Here is an 18,810-nt window from a genome sequence, read left to right as displayed (position 1 = left end):
GATCCCCTCACGAAGGGACTGAGTAGGGTTAAGCATCTCCAGCATGCTCGGAGCATAGGGCTGAAGGATGATATAAGTTTTAGTAGTTAGATAACCCAGAAATTTGTAAAGTGTAATTGACATTTGATGATGAATAAAAGGTGTTTTATTTATGAGTAAAGTGTTGCTATCTCTTGTCGATCTTTTACTATATTTCTTTTGCATGTTTTGACTTCCAGAATAATTATGTTTGGTATATCATATTATTCAAACCTCCACAGTCGGTCATATGTCAGAAGTAGGTATGAATCAAGACTGTCATGATTGGTTGCAGAGGTCTAAGGTGTTGGACATGGCTACAACAATCATGAGTGCTCATAAGTTCTGAGCATTGGACTCAACCCACGCTCACTGGAATCACTTCATGGAATTTTATCTCGAGTGATCGTGAGACGGTAATATCATATAAGTCTTCAAACCTAGAGATATGATTTGTTACTTACGAGTTGGTTATGCATTGATTGTACGTAAACGCATTGGTAACTCGATGTTATAAAACGTGCCTTTGTGTGTAATTCAATGAGTGGTAGAACAAACATATGAGTCGAAGTTTATCTGTTCCTTCTTGGATTAGAAGCTGATATCTGGGCCCCTCGATGACTTTGTTTTGACCTATGTACCGGGCCCGGTCAGAACTAAATTGATGTGTTCAGTTGAGTTCTATGTCAAACAAATCGGAAATCGGGAAACAAATGCTGGACAATAAGCCAGACAATGTTCCATGTGTTTGTCCGGCTGATATCTAGAACAGAGGATTATATGATCACTTATCTAAATGGCGCGTTCTAGTTCAACAGAGTTTAAAGAGCTACGATTGCGGATCGGTTCCTGAAGTTATACTTGCAAATATAGTTACTAGACTTATCCAAGTGGGAGACTGTTGGATATAGAGGTCACACTCAGCAAACTTCAGGGACTTATCAAGACCGCAGAATCAGGTCTTAAGGGGAAGTCGGTTGCTATCACTCCTACTCCAAACTCAACTCTGGTTTTGGCAATTGGGAAAAATCGATGGTGGAAGAGAAAGAGATCCTCGAAGGGTACCAAGGCTCGGACCCTTGATGGCTGTTCTTCAAGTGGAACCAAGAAAGGTTTGGTCACTCCTTCTTTTGACCCAAAAGAGGCTGAATGCTTCTATTGTCATGAAAAATCTCATTGGAAGCGGAACTGCCCAAAGTACCAGCAGGATGTGAAGGATGGGAAAGTCAAACCCAACCATGCAGGTACGTACACTATCATTTCTAATAACTCACCCCATTCTAAGTCTTGGGTCCTTGATACCGGTTGTGGTATTCATATTTGTTGTGACTTGCAGGGACTAAGAAGAAGTGAGAATGTGGAGCAAGGAAGAATAAACTTGATCATGGGGAATAGGAAAGCTTTACCTGTTACCAAGATTGGAGTTTATACTTTATTGCTAAGTAGTGGGTTTAATTTAGATTTGAATAAGTGTTGTTATTCGCCAGGAATGGCAAGAAATATTATTTCCTTTCATGCTTTGTACAAACAAGGGTTTACCTTTTCATTTAATAATGAAGTTGGTTCTATAGATGTTTTCTATAATAATGTTTTTTATTTTAAAGCATTACCTTGTCATGGTGTGTATGAAGCTGTATCTGTTGTAGATAACTTAGGAAATAATGTTTTGTGTATTGATTCTACTAATAATAATAACTTGGATAAAGCATCATTATGGCATTGTCGTCTTGGACATATAAGCAAGAAACGCATAGGCCAACTCCAAAAGGATGGAGTCTTGGAGTCATTTGACCTAAAGTCAGATGATGGTTGCGAATCATGCTTACTTGGAAAAATGACAAAGTCACCCTTCACAGGCTCGTGTGAGAGGGGTGAAGGTTTGTTGGACCTTATACACACGGATGTGTGTGGACCATTCAAACATGCCACAAGGGATGCTAATCGTTATTATTTGACTTTTACTGATGATTACAGTAGATATGGATATGTCTACTTAATCAAGCATAAGTCAGAGACTTTCGAGAGGTTTAAGGAATTTAAACAGGAAGTCGAGAATCAATTGGGCAGGAACATTAAGATGCTTCGATCCGATCGAGGAGGTGAGTATCTTAGTTCAGAGTTCCTCGACTATCTTAGGGAATGTGGGATTGTCTCACAATTGACACCTCCCAGGACACCACAGTTGAATGGTGTGGCTGAGAGGCGTAATCGAACCTTGTTGGATATGGTTCGTTCCATGATGAGTCGAGCTACGCTACCAATCTCATTCTGGGGGTATGCCTTAGAGACTGCCGCCCATATTCTTAATCTTGTCCCTACAAAGAAAGTTGCCAAAACTCCTCACGAGATGTGGACTGGAAAAGTACCTAAGCTAGACCACATCAAGATTTGGAGTTGTGAGGCTTTCGTGAGACGCGAGACTCATGATAAGCTCGAACCTCTAAGCGAGAGGTGTATTTTCATCGGCTACCCACAGCAATCCTTTGGTTACCTCTTCTACAGACCTAGTGACAATGTGGTCTTTGTAGCAAGAAGAGGAGTCTTTCGAGAGAGAGAATTTATAAGCCAAGGAGACAGTGGGAGGCAAATTGATCTTCAAGAAATTCAAGAATCAAGCGGTGAAGGAACTTCAAACACTTGCCCTCAACTTGAGGAGGAAACTCCTGTTGAGCCAGTTGATGAGCCTGTACCTCTGAGGCGTTCCACGAGAGTTAGGAATGCACCTGAGCATTACTATGGTTTCCATATTACTGCGGAAGGTGAGACACTTATTAGTGATGAGACACTAGTAGGTCTAGAAGAACCTAACAGCTACATGGAAGCCATGGCAGGCCCTGAGGCTGCTAAATGGAAAGAGGCCATGGATAGCGAGATACAATCCATGTATGACAATCAAGTTTGGAACTTGGTTGAGAATGTACCTGGTCGTAAGACTGTAGGGTGCAAGTGGGTCTTCAAGAAGAAGACCGACATGGATGGTAAAGTACACACTTATAAGGCGAGACTGGTTGCAAAGGTCTTCTCTCAAATTCCTGGAGTGGACTATGATGAGACCTTTTCTCCAGTAGCCAAGATTAAGTCTATTCGGGTTCTGTTAGCCATAGTTGCATTTCATGACTATGAAATATGGCAAATGGATGTCAAAACCGCTTTCCTTAATGGAAAGTTGGCTGAAGATGTTTACATGAGTCAGCCAGAGGGTTTTGTCTGCAACGAGTACCCTAATAGAGTGTGTAAACTCGAGAAATCCATTTATGGATTGAAACAGGCACCTCGCAGGTGGAATCTTTGCTTTGATGAGAAAGTCAAGGAATTTGGCTTTTCGAGGAGTGAAGATGAATCTTGCGTCTATATCAAGGCTAGTGGGAGCATAGTCAGTTTTTTGGTACTGTATGTGGATGACATATTACTCATAGGAAATGACATCCCAACCCTGCAGGAAGTAAAGTCCTGGATTGGGAAGTGTTTCGCTATGAAGGACCTTGGTGAAGCTGCCTATATCCTAGGGATAAAGATTTTGAAAAACAGGAGTAAAAGACTAATTGGACTTAGTCAAAGTACCTACTTGGACAAAGTGTTGAAAAGATTCAACATACATAACTCCAAGAAAGGTGAGTTACCCATTTAGTGTAACGCTAGATTGAGTAAGACACAAAGCCCTAGTACTGAGGCTGAGATAGCAGAAATGAGTCGATTTCCTTATGCTTCAGCTGTAGGATCGATCATGTATGCTATGATGTGTACTCGACCTGATGTAGCCTTTGCTTTGAGCATGGTTAGCAGGTATCAGGCGAACCCTGGAAAGGAACACTGGACTGCGGTAAAAAATATCCGCAAGTACCTGCGAAGGACTAAGGACTGGGTCCTTACCTTCGGTGGGAGTGATGACTTGAGAGTTATAGGGTATAGTGATGCTAGTTTCCAGACTGATAGGGATAATTTCCGCTCTCAGTCAGGCTGGGTCTTTACCCTAAACGGAGGAGCAATTTCTTGGAAGAGTTCCAAGCAGGAGACAGTGGCTGATTCCACTTGTGAATCAGAGTATATAGCAGCAAGCGAGGCAGCAAAGGAGGCGATATGGCTAAAGAACTTCATCGGAGACCTTGGAGTTGTTCCAGCTATAAAAGAGCCAATGGAGATTTTGTGTGACAGCAATAGTGCGGTTGCCTTAGCCAAGGAACCAAGGGATCACGGGAGATCCAGACACATCGACAGAAAATACCATTTTATCAGACATCGAATTGAAGAAGGACTCCTCATGGCGAAGAGGGTATCATCAGATGAGAACCCGGCAGATCCCCTCACGAAGGGACTGAGTAGGGTTAAGCATCTCCAGCATGCTCGGAGCATAGGGCTGAAGGATGATATAAGTTTTAGTAGTTAGATAACCCAGAAATTTGTAAAGTGTAATTGACATTTGATGATGAATAAAAGGTGTTTTATTTATGAGTAAAGTGTTGCTATCTCTTGTCGATCTTTTACTATATTTCTTTTGCATGTTTTGACTTCCAGAATAATTATGTTTGGTATATCATATTATTCAAACCTCCACAGTCGGTCATATGTCAGAAGTAGGTATGAATCAAGACTGTCATGATTGGTTGCAGAGGTCTAAGGTGTTGGACATGGCTACAACAATCATGAGTGCTCATAAGTTCTGAGCATTGGACTCAACCCACGCTCACTGGAATCACTTCATGGAATTTTATCTCGAGTGATCGTGAGACGGTAATATCATATAAGTCTTCAAACCTAGAGATATGATTTGTTACTTACGAGTTGGTTATGCATTGATTGTACGTAAACGCATTGGTAACTCGATGTTATAAAACGTGCCTTTGTGTGTAATTCAATGAGTGGTAGAACAAACATATGAGTCGAAGTTTATCTGTTCCTTCTTGGATTAGAAGCTGATATCTGGGCCCCTCAATGACTTTGTTTTGACCTATGTACCGGGCCCGGTCAGAACTAAATTGATGTGTTCAGTTGAGTTCTATGTCAAACAAATCGGAAATCGGGAAACAAATGCTGGACAATAAGCCAGACAATGTTCCATGTGTTTGTCCGGCTGATATCTAGAACAGAGGATTATATGATCACTTATCTAAATGGCGCGTTCTAGTTCAACAGAGTTTAAAGAGCTACGATTGCGGATCGGTTCCTGAAGTTATACTTGCAAATATAGTTACTAGACTTATCCAAGTGGGAGACTGTTGGATATAGAGGTCACACTCAGCAAACTTCAGGGACTTATCAAGACCGCAGAATCAGGTCTTAAGGGGAAGTCGGTTGCTATCACTCCTACTCCAAACTCAACTCTGGTTTTGGCAATTGGGAAAAATCGATGGTGGAAGAGAAAGAGATCCTCGAAGGGTACCAAGGCTCGGACCCTTGATGGCTGTTCTTCAAGTGGAACCAAGAAAGGTTTGGTCACTCCTTCTTTTGACCCAAAAGAGGCTGAATGCTTCTATTGTCATGAAAAATCTCATTGGAAGCGGAACTGCCCAAAGTACCAGCAGGATGTGAAGGATGGGAAAGTCAAACCCAACCATGCAGGTACGTACACTATCATTTCTAATAACTCACCCCATTCTAAGTCTTGGGTCCTTGATACCGGTTGTGGTATTCATATTTGTTGTGACTTGCAGGGACTAAGAAGAAGTGAGAATGTGGAGCAAGGAAGAATAAACTTGATCATGGGGAATAGGAAAGCTTTACCTGTTACCAAGATTGGAGTTTATACTTTATTGCTAAGTAGTGGGTTTAATTTAGATTTGAATAAGTGTTGTTATTCGCCAGGAATGGCAAGAAATATTATTTCCTTTCATGCTTTGTACAAACAAGGGTTTACCTTTTCATTTAATAATGAAGTTGGTTCTATAGATGTTTTCTATAATAATGTTTTTTATTTTAAAGCATTACCTTGTCATGGTGTGTATGAAGCTGTATCTGTTGTAGATAACTTAGGAAATAATGTTTTGTGTATTGATTCTACTAATAATAATAACTTGGATAAAGCATCATTATGGCATTGTCGTCTTGGACATATAAGCAAGAAACGCATAGGCCAACTCCAAAAGGATGGAGTCTTGGAGTCATTTGACCTAAAGTCAGATGATGGTTGCGAATCATGCTTACTTGGAAAAATGACAAAGTCACCCTTCACAGGCTCGTGTGAGAGGGGTGAAGGTTTGTTGGACCTTATACACACGGATGTGTGTGGACCATTCAAACATGCCACAAGGGATGCTAATCGTTATTATTTGACTTTTACTGATGATTACAGTAGATATGGATATGTCTACTTAATCAAGCATAAGTCAGAGACTTTCGAGAGGTTTAAGGAATTTAAACAGGAAGTCGAGAATCAATTGGGCAGGAACATTAAGATGCTTCGATCCGATCGAGGAGGTGAGTATCTTAGTTCAGAGTTCCTCGACTATCTTAGGGAATGTGGGATTGTCTCACAATTGACACCTCCCAGGACACCACAGTTGAATGGTGTGGCTGAGAGGCGTAATCGAACCTTGTTGGATATGGTTCGTTCCATGATGAGTCGAGCTACGCTACCAATCTCATTCTGGGGGTATGCCTTAGAGACTGCCGCCCATATTCTTAATCTTGTCCCTACAAAGAAAGTTGCCAAAACTCCTCACGAGATGTGGACTGGAAAAGTACCTAAGCTAGACCACATCAAGATTTGGAGTTGTGAGGCTTTCGTGAGACGCGAGACTCATGATAAGCTCGAACCTCTAAGCGAGAGGTGTATTTTCATCGGCTACCCACAGCAATCCTTTGGTTACCTCTTCTACAGACCTAGTGACAATGTGGTCTTTGTAGCAAGAAGAGGAGTCTTTCGAGAGAGAGAATTTATAAGCCAAGGAGACAGTGGGAGGCAAATTGATCTTCAAGAAATTCAAGAATCAAGCGGTGAAGGAACTTCAAACACTTGCCCTCAACTTGAGGAGGAAACTCCTGTTGAGCCAGTTGATGAGCCTGTACCTCTGAGGCGTTCCACGAGAGTTAGGAATGCACCTGAGCATTACTATGGTTTCCATATTACTGCGGAAGGTGAGACACTTATTAGTGATGAGACACTAGTAGGTCTAGAAGAACCTAACAGCTACATGGAAGCCATGGCAGGCCCTGGGGCTGCTAAATGGAAAGAGGCCATGGATAGCGAGATACAATCCATGTATGACAATCAAGTTTGGAACTTGGTTGAGAATGTACCTGGTCGTAAGACTGTAGGGTGCAAGTGGGTCTTCAAGAAGAAGACCGACATGGATGGTAAAGTACACACTTATAAGGCGAGACTGGTTGCAAAGGGCTTCTCTCAAATTCCTGGAGTGGACTATGATGAGACCTTTTCTCCAGTAGCCAAGATTAAGTCTATTCGGGTTCTGTTAGCCATAGCTGCATTTCATGACTATGAAATATGGCAAATGGATGTCAAAACCGCCTTTCTTAATGGAAAGTTGGATGAAGATGTTTACATGAGTCAGCCAGAGGGTTTTGTCAGCAATGAGTACCCTAATAGAGTGTGTAAGCTCGAGAAATCCATTTATGGATTGAAACAGGCACCTCGCAGGTGGAATCTTTGCTTTGATGAGAAAGTCAAGGAATTTGGCTTTTCGAGGAGTGAAGATGAATCTTGCGTCTATATCAAGGCTAGTAGGAGCATAGTCAGTTTTTTGGTACTATATGTGGATGACATACTACTCATAGGAAATGACATCCCAACCCTGCAGGAAGTAAAGTCCTGGCTTGGGAAGTGTTTCGCTATGAAGGACCTTGGTGAAGCTTCCTATATCCTAGGGATAAAGATTTTGAGAAACAGGAGTAAAAGGCTAATTGGACTCAGCCAAAGTACCTACTTGGACAAAGTGTTGAAAAGATTCAACATGCATAACTCCAAGAAAGGTGAGTTACCCATTCAGTGTAACGCCAGATTGAGTAAGACACAAAGCCCTAGTAGTGAGGCTGAGATAGCAGAAATGAGTCGATTTCCTTATGCTTTAGCTGTAGGATCGATCATGTATGCCATGACGTGTAGTCGACCTGATGTAGCCTTTGCCTTGAGCATGGTTAGCAGGTATCAGGCGAACCCTGGCAAGGAACACTGGACCGCGGTAAAGAATATCCTCAAGTACCTACGAAGGACTAAGGACTGGGTCCTTACCTTCGGTGGGAGTGATGACTTGAGAGTTGTAGGGTATAGTGATGCTAGCTTCCAGACTGATAGGAATAATTTCCGCTCTCAGTCAGGCTGGGTCTTTACCCTAAACGGAGGAGCAATTTCTTGGAAGAGTTCCAAGCAGGAGACAGTGGCTGATTCCACTTGTGAATCAGAGTATATAGCAGCAAGCGAGGAAGAAAAGGAGGCGATATCGCTAAAGAACTTCATCGGAGACCTTGGAGTTGTACCAGCTATAAAAGAGCCAATGGAGATTTTCTGTGACAGCAATAGTGCGGTTGCCTTAGCCAAGGAACCAAGGGATCACGGGAGATCCAGACACATCGACAGAAAATACCATTTTATCAGACATCGAATTGAAGAAGGACTCCTCATGGAGAAGAGGGTATCATCGGATGAGAACCCGGCAGATCCCCTCACGAAGGGACTGAGTAGGGTTAAGCATCTCCAGCATGCTCAGAGCATAGGGCTGAAGGATGATATAAGTTTTAGTAGTTAGATAACCCAGAAATTTGTAAAGTGTAATTGACATTTGATGATGAATAAAAGGTGTTTTATTTATGAGTAAAGTGTTGCTATCTCTTGTCGATCTTTTACTATATTTCTTTTGCATGTTTTGACTTCCAGAATAATTATGTTTGGTATATCATATTATTCAAACCTCCACAGTCGGTCATATGTCGGAAGTAGGTATGAATCAAGACTGTCATGATTGGTTGCAGAGGTCTAAGGTGTTGGACATGGCTACAACAATCATGAGTGCTCATAAGTTCTGAGCATTGGACTCAACCCACGCTCACTGGAATCACTTCATGGAATTTTATCTCGAGTGATCGTGAGACGGTAATATCATATAAGTCTTCAAACCTAGAGATATGATTTGTTACTTACGAGTTGGTTATGCATTGATTGTACGTAAACGCATTGGTAACTCGATGTTATAAAACGTGCTTTTGTGTGTAATTCAATGAGTGGTAGAACAAACATATGAGTCGAAGTTTATCTGTTCCTTCTTGGATTAGAAGCTGATATCTGGGCCCCTCGATGATTTTGTTTTGACCTATGTACCGGGCCCGGTCAGAACTAAATTGATGTGTTCAGTTGAGTTCTATGTCAAACAAATCAGAAATGGGGAAACAAATGTTGGACAATAAGCAAGACAATGTTCCATGTGTTTGTCCGGCTGATATCTAGAACAGAGGATTATATGATCACTTATCTAAATGGCGCGTTCTAGTTCAACAGAGGTTAAAGAGCTACGATTGCTGATCGGTTCCTGAAGATATACTCGCAAATATAGTTACTAGACTTATCCAAGTGGGAGACTGTTGGATATAGTGTCTAAGTCCATAACTATATTTGGTATGTACTTGACCCGACCCGGCATGGTCCATTTGGGTTGCACTTCAGCCGAACAATTTATGGATAATATTTGAGAATAGTACAAGTTATGATTTATTAATATATTATAAGTTCTAATATATTAATATAAGATCATGTTTTTTAATTAGTAGTGATCTATAATTAATCTAGGATTAATTTAGTGATCAAAGATATTACTAATTAAATATGGGCTTCTATATTTATATAGTGTGGGCCTATGCTTATTTGGAATGGGCTAGGCTTGGATGGAGAAGTCCATGGATACTCCATGGAGCTTTAACCCATGGATCTCATGGAAATGAAGAGACATGGGTATTAGGGTTTACATGGATGTAACCCTAATCCACCACACTATATAAAGGAGGCTTTGGCTCTTGAAATCACACTAGTTGACACATGTTGAGGTGAGGGCCGATTTCAAGAGAAGTGTGACTATTCTCTCAAAGTTCCAAGTTTGTGGTGATTTGTGACTTTCATTTGAGGCATCCACATTATTGGTGCTAGGCTCTAAAACTCCAAGGAATCAACTACAACTACAAGGTAAGTGTTTCTACTAGCTTTATTTGATTCAAGTTCCCCATGCCATGCTAGTTAGGATATAAGCCTTGGAAAAATAATTATTTACACGTATCTTAGACAAACATAGATCCAAGGTTTATTAGGGTTGCATGTACACTTAGGAAGTGTTAGAATGCTCAAAACCCATCAACTATATCGTGTAATATCCCATGTACTCGGCGAGTAGGCGTTGTATTGCCAAAACTGATCCAGCTCATGCTCCTTTTGACTCAGGTTTTGAAATTGGAAATTTCACTGACCCTCACGCTAAATCCTTCAGTAGCAACACTCTCTATTACTCTCGACTCTAACGGACTCAATCCTAGGGACAAAACTTTGTACTCTTCGTGAACATCTCTCATTCCTTACTTGACCTCAACAATTTAGTATGCTTCCTAACCTTCCATCCCTGAAAATAAACAACTAAAAGTGAAAGTAATAACCATCCCAACAAAAATAAAAATCATCCAAGTTTTAATATTTGTTCAAAACATAACATCATAAAAACACAAAAACATTAAAAAAAACTCTTCAATCTTCATCTTCCATATCGGCTCCTCCCGCGCCACTTCCTCCTTCTCCATTTCTTCTCCTCATTCTCTCGTCCCAACTCATAATGTATGGATAGCCGGGTTCGGGTCTTGGGGCGATGTTCATCTGTTGGAAGAGGTTTTCAAAAGATTGATTATTATAATTCACCCCTCGTCCAATGTCGTCCAAGTAGCGTCGGTACTCCAATTGGTTCCATCCATCGTTGTCCTCTTCCACCGGAATAACCAGTGGGTCTTCTCGTACCCGCTCACTACGTTGTCATACCCACCTTCCCGGCTCCTCGGGGATTGCCGGCTCGTCCTCATGTAGGATGGAAAATGAATCACCAAACTTCTCAACGATCCGTGCCCTCCTATATAATGCAGTGTTGAATGGTGGAGGGTGAATGACCATGAGTGCCCTAGCTTGTTGCGAATCTAGGACCCCAAACGACTTGGCCAGCCTAGTAACAAACATGCCTCCATTGATTTTGGAGTTAACTTTTTCCTTAACCGCCCCTTCAACAAGGAATTTGGCAATGCAATAGGGGAGATTGCAGAAAGCGTCGGGAGTAATAATACTCCATAGATAAAAGATATCAAGGGTTGGGACCTTGTCCCAATCCTTCCACATGTTGATGGTGCTAGTCATAAAGCGGTGAATAAGGTGATGGATCGGTGAGCAGATATGACCCTCCTGAGCGGTGGAAGGAATATACACCCGGTTGGCAATCGTGTTCCACCATGTAGAGGCCACCACTGCCTCGGGAAGTTCCTTATGGCAGTTTTCAAGAAAAGCTTCAAAGTCTTCAGTCATCATTGTGCTCTGACCATAAATCCCCAGCCTCCAATAAAACTCAGCAATGTTGCATTGTTGCAGCTCCTCGCCCAAGGAAAAAGAAATTGTGTTGGGGTTGTAATACTCACTACCACCTCGGAATGAGATGGTAGCAAAAAATTCCGAACACAGCTCGGCATATACAGGCTCATGTATCTTGAATAATTGTAACCAACCATCACATGTGATGGTGGTATACCCCAAACTGCACTCCTTCACCAAGTAAGGTGTGAGCTCCTCCTCCAATCCCACATTTCCCAACCACTCCCAGTCAACAGCGTTGGGTAAATGGATTTCCTTCTGTTTGAGCACCTCTAATCTATTTTTGGCCCTAGCTTGTGATGACTTGGAAGTGATTTGTAAAAATGAAAGCCATGGGATATCACTTTGGCTCCCCCCCCTAGAAGACTGCCCCCTTTCTGGCCATGATACCTGCATAAAAACATCAAAATCACACAAACAAACAATACCCAGTAATTAAAAACGAACAAATCAGGTTTGAATAGTCATCTACTCACCGAGTACACGACCTACTCGGCGAGTAGGATGAACATCGGGAACTGTTTGGTGCCGGTCATATATAGGTTGTGCAAAACTCCAAATTCTTCATAGGGGTTTGTTGTAATGAGTTATCTAACCATAAATCCAAAAGAAATTCCTCCTAACACTACCTAATTCATGGCTAGATTAAAACCCTAGAGTTTGACGAAACCCCCAAATCCGAAATTAAGCAAAATAGGAGAAAATCTATGATAAAGATTGAACCTTTGATGAGTTTTAAGTGTAAACATGTTACCTTTCTCTTTGAAAGATGAAGATTAAGTGGAAAATTGGAGAGATTTGTAGAAATCGCAAGAAATCGCAGGGATGCTTGAGGACATGCTGTGCACGGCGAGTATAGGGGTTAAATGGGTGAAAACCCTCTTTTTACAGATTTATATCTCATCCGTGTAAAGTGGCTACTCGCCGAGTATAAAGGTTCTACTCGCCGAGTAGAAATGTCGTTACGCGTTTTATTGGGTTACTCGGGTAGGTACTCGCTGAGTATACACTCCTACTCAGCGAGTAATCCTTGCAGTTTGGAAAAATTTTAATGTTTTGAAAATTTAATGTATTTTTTTCATTCTTTTAGCCACCCACCACACACTCTAGGCATTGCTTGCCCTCAAGCAATTATATTCTCAAAAGAAGACGAATGAAAAAGATAAAAATAAAATAAAGAAAAGGAAAGAAAATGCAAACTTGAGACTTGGGTTGCCTCCCGAGAAGCACTTCTTTTTAAGGAGTCATTAGCTGGACTCCTCCCCTTCTACGTGGTTGCAATCTCTTCCAGCAACAGCAACTCTTCCATTCCTTCATTCTGGGGGACTCTTTCTTTATACTTTTTAACCCAATGGCCATTAACCTTGAAAGGTGTTCCATCTCTTGACAATAGCTCTATAGCACCATGTGGAAACACCGTCTTCACCAAAAAAGAACCATCCCATCTTGACTTGAGTTTTCCCGAGAAAAGCTTTAGTCGTGAATTAAAGAGCAACACTTTTTGGCCTTCATGAAACTCTTTATTTTCTTTGATCCTTTTGTCATGCCACATCTTGGTCTTCTCTTTATAAAGCCATGAACTAGAGTATGCATCATTCCTCAGCTCCTCAAGAGCATTCATTTGTATCAACCGGTTGCTCTTGAGTTCCTTCATATCGAAGTTACACATCTTTAAGGCCCAAAACGCCTTATGCTCTATCTCTACCGGCAAATGGCATTGCTTTCCATAAACTAACCTATATGGTGTAGTACCAATAGGTGTTTTGAAAGCTGTACGAAAAGCCCAAAGTGCATCATCTAGCTTATCCGACCATTCCTTGCGATTACTCCCCACCGATTTCTCCAAGATTCACTTTAAAGCTCGATTTGTCACTTCGGTTTGTCCACTAGTTTGTGGATGGTAGGATGTAGAAAACTTATGGGTTACCCCATATTTCTTTAACACGTTCTCCAATTGGTCATTGGCAAAATGTGTTCCTCGGTCACTTATAAGAGCTTTCGGGGCTCCAAATCGTGAAAATAACTTCTTTAAAAACCGCAACACCACCTGACCGTCATTTGTTGGTAACGCTTGTGCCTCCGCCCATTTGGATACATAATCCACCGCCACTAATATGTATTTGTTTCCTTTAGACATGGGAAATGGTCCCATGAAGTCTATTCCCCACACATCAAACACCTCGCACACTTGGATACTATGTTATGGCATTTCATTTCGAGATAAAATGTTTCCTACTCTTTGACAAGCATCACATTCTTTGACAAATTAGGCTGCATCTTTAAAAATCGTGGGCCAATAGAACCCAATGTCAAAGATCTTATTTGCAGTGTAGTGTGCTCCATGATGTCCACCCGTGGGTCCGCTATGACAATGCTCTAATATCCTCCGGCTTTCATTCCCGAACACGCATCTACGTATGATCCCATCCGCGCAGCTTCGGAAAAGATATGGTTCATCCCAAAAGTAATATTTTATCTCGGAAAAGAATTTCTTCTTTTGTTGACTTGTGAGATCTTTTGGGATGTAACTACTAGCTAAGTAGTTAGCCATATTTGCAAACCATGGTTCTTCTCCCATGGACACCATAATATACTCGTCTGGAAAATTATCGCCAACTTTATCTTCGTGTAATTGCGGGTTTTCAAGCCTTGACAAGTGGTCAGCTGCTACATTCTCCATTCCCTTCTTGTCTCGTATCTCTATGTCAAACTCTTGAAGAAGTATCACCCATCGTATCAGTCTTGGCTTGGCATCCTGTTTGGCAAACAAATACTTGATAGTCGAGTGGTCAGTAAAAACAGTAGTTTTGGATAAAACCAAGTAAGGGCGGAATTTGTCAAAGGCATACACCACATCTAATAATTCTTTTTCAGTGATGGTGTAATTCTCTTGGGTTGGATTTAGAGTCTTGCTAGCATAATATATGGGTCGAAAGTGCTTATCAACCCTTTGACCAAGGACAGCTCCTAATGCAAAGTCACTAGCATCACACATAATCTCAAAGGGTAAACTCCAATTTGGTGCAACAATGATAGGGGCATTAGTTAATTTTTCCTTTAAAAATTCAAATACCTCTAAACACTCTTTAGTAAAATTAAATGGTACGTCTTTTAATAATAATTGTGTTAAAGGTCTAGTTATTTTGGAAAAATCTTTTATGGAACGCCGGTAAAAACCCGCGTGTCCTAGAAAACTTGTAATGCCTTTCACAATAGTTGGTGGGGGTAATTTGGCAATGGTGTCAATCTTTGCCCTATCCACTTGAATTCCCATTTTGGAAACCTTGTGGCCCAAAAATACTCCTTGACCATAAAGTGACATTTCTCCCAATTGAGGACCAAGTCGGTTTTTTCACACCTAGCAAGCATTAAGTCAAGATTTGTGAGACAATCATGAAAAGAAGATCCAAAAATGGAAAAGTCATCCATAAAAACTTCCATGAATTTTTCCACCATATCGTGGAATATGGCTGTCATACACCTTTGAAAAGTCGCGGGTGCATTGCATAGCCCAAAGGGCATGCGTCTATAAGCAAAAGTCCCACTTGGGCAAGTAAATGTGGTCATTTCTTGGTCCATTGGGTCTATAGGTATTTGGAAATAACCCGAGAATCTGTCTAGAAAGAAATAGTAACTATGGCCCAATAGTCTTTCTAACATTTGATCAATAAAAGGTAAGGGAAAGTTGTCTTTACGAGTGTCATCGTTTAGCTTTCGATAATCGATGCACACTCTCCAACCGGTTACTGTTCGTGTCAGAATTAGCTCGTTCTTTTCATTGGTTATGACCGTCATCCCTCCTTTCTTGGGCACCACTTGGACCGAACTCACCCACGGACTGTCGGAAATGGAATAAATAATTACTGCATCTAAGAGTTTGACCACTTCCTTCTTGACTACTTCTTGCATATTTGGGTTTAACCTTATTTGGTGTTGTACAACTGGCTTTGCTCCTTCTTCCAGATTGATCTTGTGGGAGCAATAGGATGGGCTTATTCCCTTGATGTCGGTGATGCTCCATGCTACGGCCCGCTTCCGCTTCTTCAAAACTTACACAAGCTCTTCCTTTTCCGAATTGGACACGTCAACGGCTATGATTACAGGATTTTGGTTGCCTTTTTCAAGGAAAGCATACTCCAAATGTTCTGGTAAAGTTTTGAGCTTAGATTTTTGGTTCTGACTGTTGGACTCGACGAGTGCAGGTAGGGTACTCGGCGAGTTTGTGGCTGTGTTCACGACTTCTGCCTTTTCTAAGGAAGAACTTGGCGAGTAGATCGGTCCTACTCGGCGAGTAGGATTGTCAGTTTGCTTCACCAATTCTTCATAATCAGCTTCTTCCAGCAGCCTTTCAATTTCCATTAAGTCTTTTTCTGGATCAAATTCTTCATCAACAGTTGTGAACTTGCTGGAATCTTCACTTATGTATTCCTCCAATAATTCGTCAAGCATATCAATTGAGAATGTCGTGTCGTCACTGTTCCTTGAATACTTCATAGCTTAGTCTACCCCAAATGTGACTGAATCTTCTCCTACCCGCAAGGTGAGCTTCGAGTCCCTCATGTCTACTATAGCACTCGCCATGTTGAGGAAGGGCCTTCCAAGGATGATTGGAACTTGTGGATCCGCCTCCATGTCTAGAATGATGAAATCAGCGGGAAAGACGAATTTGTCCACCTTGACTAGTAAGTCTTCGCATATGCCTCTTAGGAAGGTGACTGTCTTGTTTGCCAAGTGAATGGCCATGCGAATTGGCCTTGGTTCCGGAGATCTAGCTTCTTAAAGAATGAATATGGCATTAGGTTTCACACTTGCTCCCGAATCAGCTAAGGCATGAATAGCAGCCAAGTTGCCAAATTGGTAAGGTAAAGTCAAACTCCTCAGGTCACCCTTCTTCCTTGGTAGGTTATTTAGCATAGCAGCTAAGCAGTTTTCATTGAGGACTACCTTCTTCACTTCTTCCATCTTCCTTCTATTAGTGAGAAGTTCTTTAAGGAACTTTGCATATTTAGGCATTTGCATAATGGCTTCAATGAAGGGTATGTTAATTTGAAGAGTCTTGATATGATCTAGAAACTTCTGGTACTCCTCTTCCTGCTTCTCTTTTATAGCTCTGGCTGGGTATGGCATTGGAGGCTGAAACAGCTTTTCAGGGATCTGTTTTTTCGGATTTGGTAGTGTACTCGTCGAGTCCATACGTGGTACTCGGCGAGTAGGGCTGTCAGATTGGAAGTTTTGCTCTTCTGCTTGATTTTCTGCCTCCTCCTTCTATGATTCCTTGGATGCCTCAGTCTGAATAGGTGCCAGGGGAGTGATTATCTTCCCACTTCTTGTTGTGACTATGTTTATGTGCGCGCCTCGTGGTTTATTTTTAGTTTTGCTAGGAAGTTCGCCCGGTGACCTTTGGTTGATTTGTTGAGCAAGTTGCCCAAGCTGCGTTTCTATATAGTGGATAGATGCTCGCTGGTTTCTAAGCATGGTTCTTGTTTCTTGAATAGCAGCATCATGATCACTATGTCTTTTTTCTAAAGCAGCTACAAATTTGGTGAGCATTTCTTCCAAGCTCGGCTTTCTCTCTTGCACCAGCTCCTCCTTTTGGTAGAAACCTCTCCCTTTTTGCCTAAACCTTTCCTCCTTGGCTTTCTTGTACTCTTCATAAGGGAGCCACTCTTTCTTTTTTTTTTTGCGCCAGTCTTCATCATATCGGTCTCCAATTAAGTAACAAACTTGCACCTTCTTATTGCCATTCTCATCTAAATCACAGTCTCTAGTGAGGGAGGTCCATTGTAGTTTTCACAACCCACCTGAATAGCATGGATTGTTTGGTCCATTTTATCCATCCTCCTATCCATGGTTTTTAACATAGCCATGACCACGGATAAGTCTTCAGTAGCTGCATAAGTGGCTCCCCTAGTGACATCATGTCTAGGGTTGTGGTATTCTCTAGAGTGTTTAGAGAATTCTTCAATCAATTCTTTGATCACCGGGGGTGGCTTCTTTGTGAGCAGGCCTTGCGAGTCTAATAACTGCCTGGTTGTGACATTGACTCCATCATAGAAGATGGAGACTTCTTGCTGGCTATTTAAGTCATGGTGTGGGCAGTTTCTTAGTAAGCTCTTGTACCTCTCCCATGCTTCATATAGCGACTCTCCAGCTTGTTGCTCAAAGTTAGCAATGGCCTTCTTCAACTTGGCTATCTTTGAAGGTGGGCAAAAGTGATCAATGAATTCTTCTTTCATCTTGGCCCATGTGGTTACTGATCTGGGGGGAAGTGACTTGAGCCAGTCTTTTGCAGCACCTTTGAATGTCACCGGAAGCATACGAAGTAGCTGAGTCTCGCGAGGCACATTTGGAACATTGAAGTAATCAGCTACATCATTGACTTCATCCAAATTCTTATAGGCATCTTAGTGGTCTTTTCCATAAAAAGTTATTTCTTTAAGTAAAGCTAGGGTATGACCCTTTAGCTCGAAAGTAGCAGTCGTGGGAATTGCGGGTTGCACAAGTCCGGGGCCACAGGTCTCTCAATGTAGTTCAAGCTGTCATCAAACTATGTCCTCAAGAGGTACCACTACTGAATCATCCACTAAGCACTTCCCCAACTGAGAAACATGGAAAGTGCTGTGAATCTGTGACAACCCGAAATTTATTCCGTCATATTTAACCCCTCCTTCCGTTAATAAGTCTCGCTTTATTAATTGTCCGTTAACCTTTGGATTGGTTAATAAATTTAGACTTTTATAATGACTTAGTAAGGGTTGAAACAAATTAGAAACACCCTCAAAATCCCATGAAAAGTTTTAGTTTCAACCAAGTCAAAATACGACCATTTAATCGGGTGCGACCAAAAGCCCCGTTTAACGTCAGTATCGGGTAGATTTCCACTGAGCCCAAAACTCAAACCCTATATAAGGGTGAGTGGACTCCATTTGGAGCTTTTCCACGTCAGGCGCTGCTCGTGCCTCCTCAACTGTCAACTGAAAGGCTCTGTTCTTGGCCACAGGCGCCTCTGCCCGGCCCTGACGGCCGTCTGTGATCATCAATGTTACAGGAGCGGGTGTTGCGACCTGCCCTGCTGCTGCTAAACGCGGACACTAGGACCGCTTGTTTCCCCTATGATTGCACTGAAAGAAAATCAGATCTGATGATGTGGTGGTGGTGGTAGTAGTCGTACAATCCCTGCTCATATGCTCTGTTCGACCACACTTGAAGTAGCCAGAACTCCCTGCCTTCCACACCCCATCGTG

General features: G+C 41.8%; 1 non-coding gene across 1 annotated transcript; it reads left to right on the top strand.

Moving 5' to 3' along the window:
- The first annotated feature begins 17,647 nt into the window (after positions 1-17,647).
- Positions 17,648-17,754, top strand: LOC145077505 (small nucleolar RNA R71). The gene has a single exon (XR_013693248.1). It is a non-coding gene; the product is annotated as a small nucleolar RNA R71 (small nucleolar RNA).
- Positions 17,755-18,810: the final 1,056 nt, after the last annotated feature.

The sequence above is a fragment of the Lactuca serriola genome, chromosome 9 (genome assembly GCF_051521515.1).
Source record: "Lactuca serriola cultivar US96UC23 chromosome 9, Lser_US96UC23_V15, whole genome shotgun sequence".
NCBI classification, from domain to species: Eukaryota; Viridiplantae; Streptophyta; class Magnoliopsida; order Asterales; family Asteraceae; genus Lactuca; species Lactuca serriola.
Note: the sequence above shows the minus strand (reverse complement) of the source record. Positions and strands in the feature narration are given on the sequence as shown.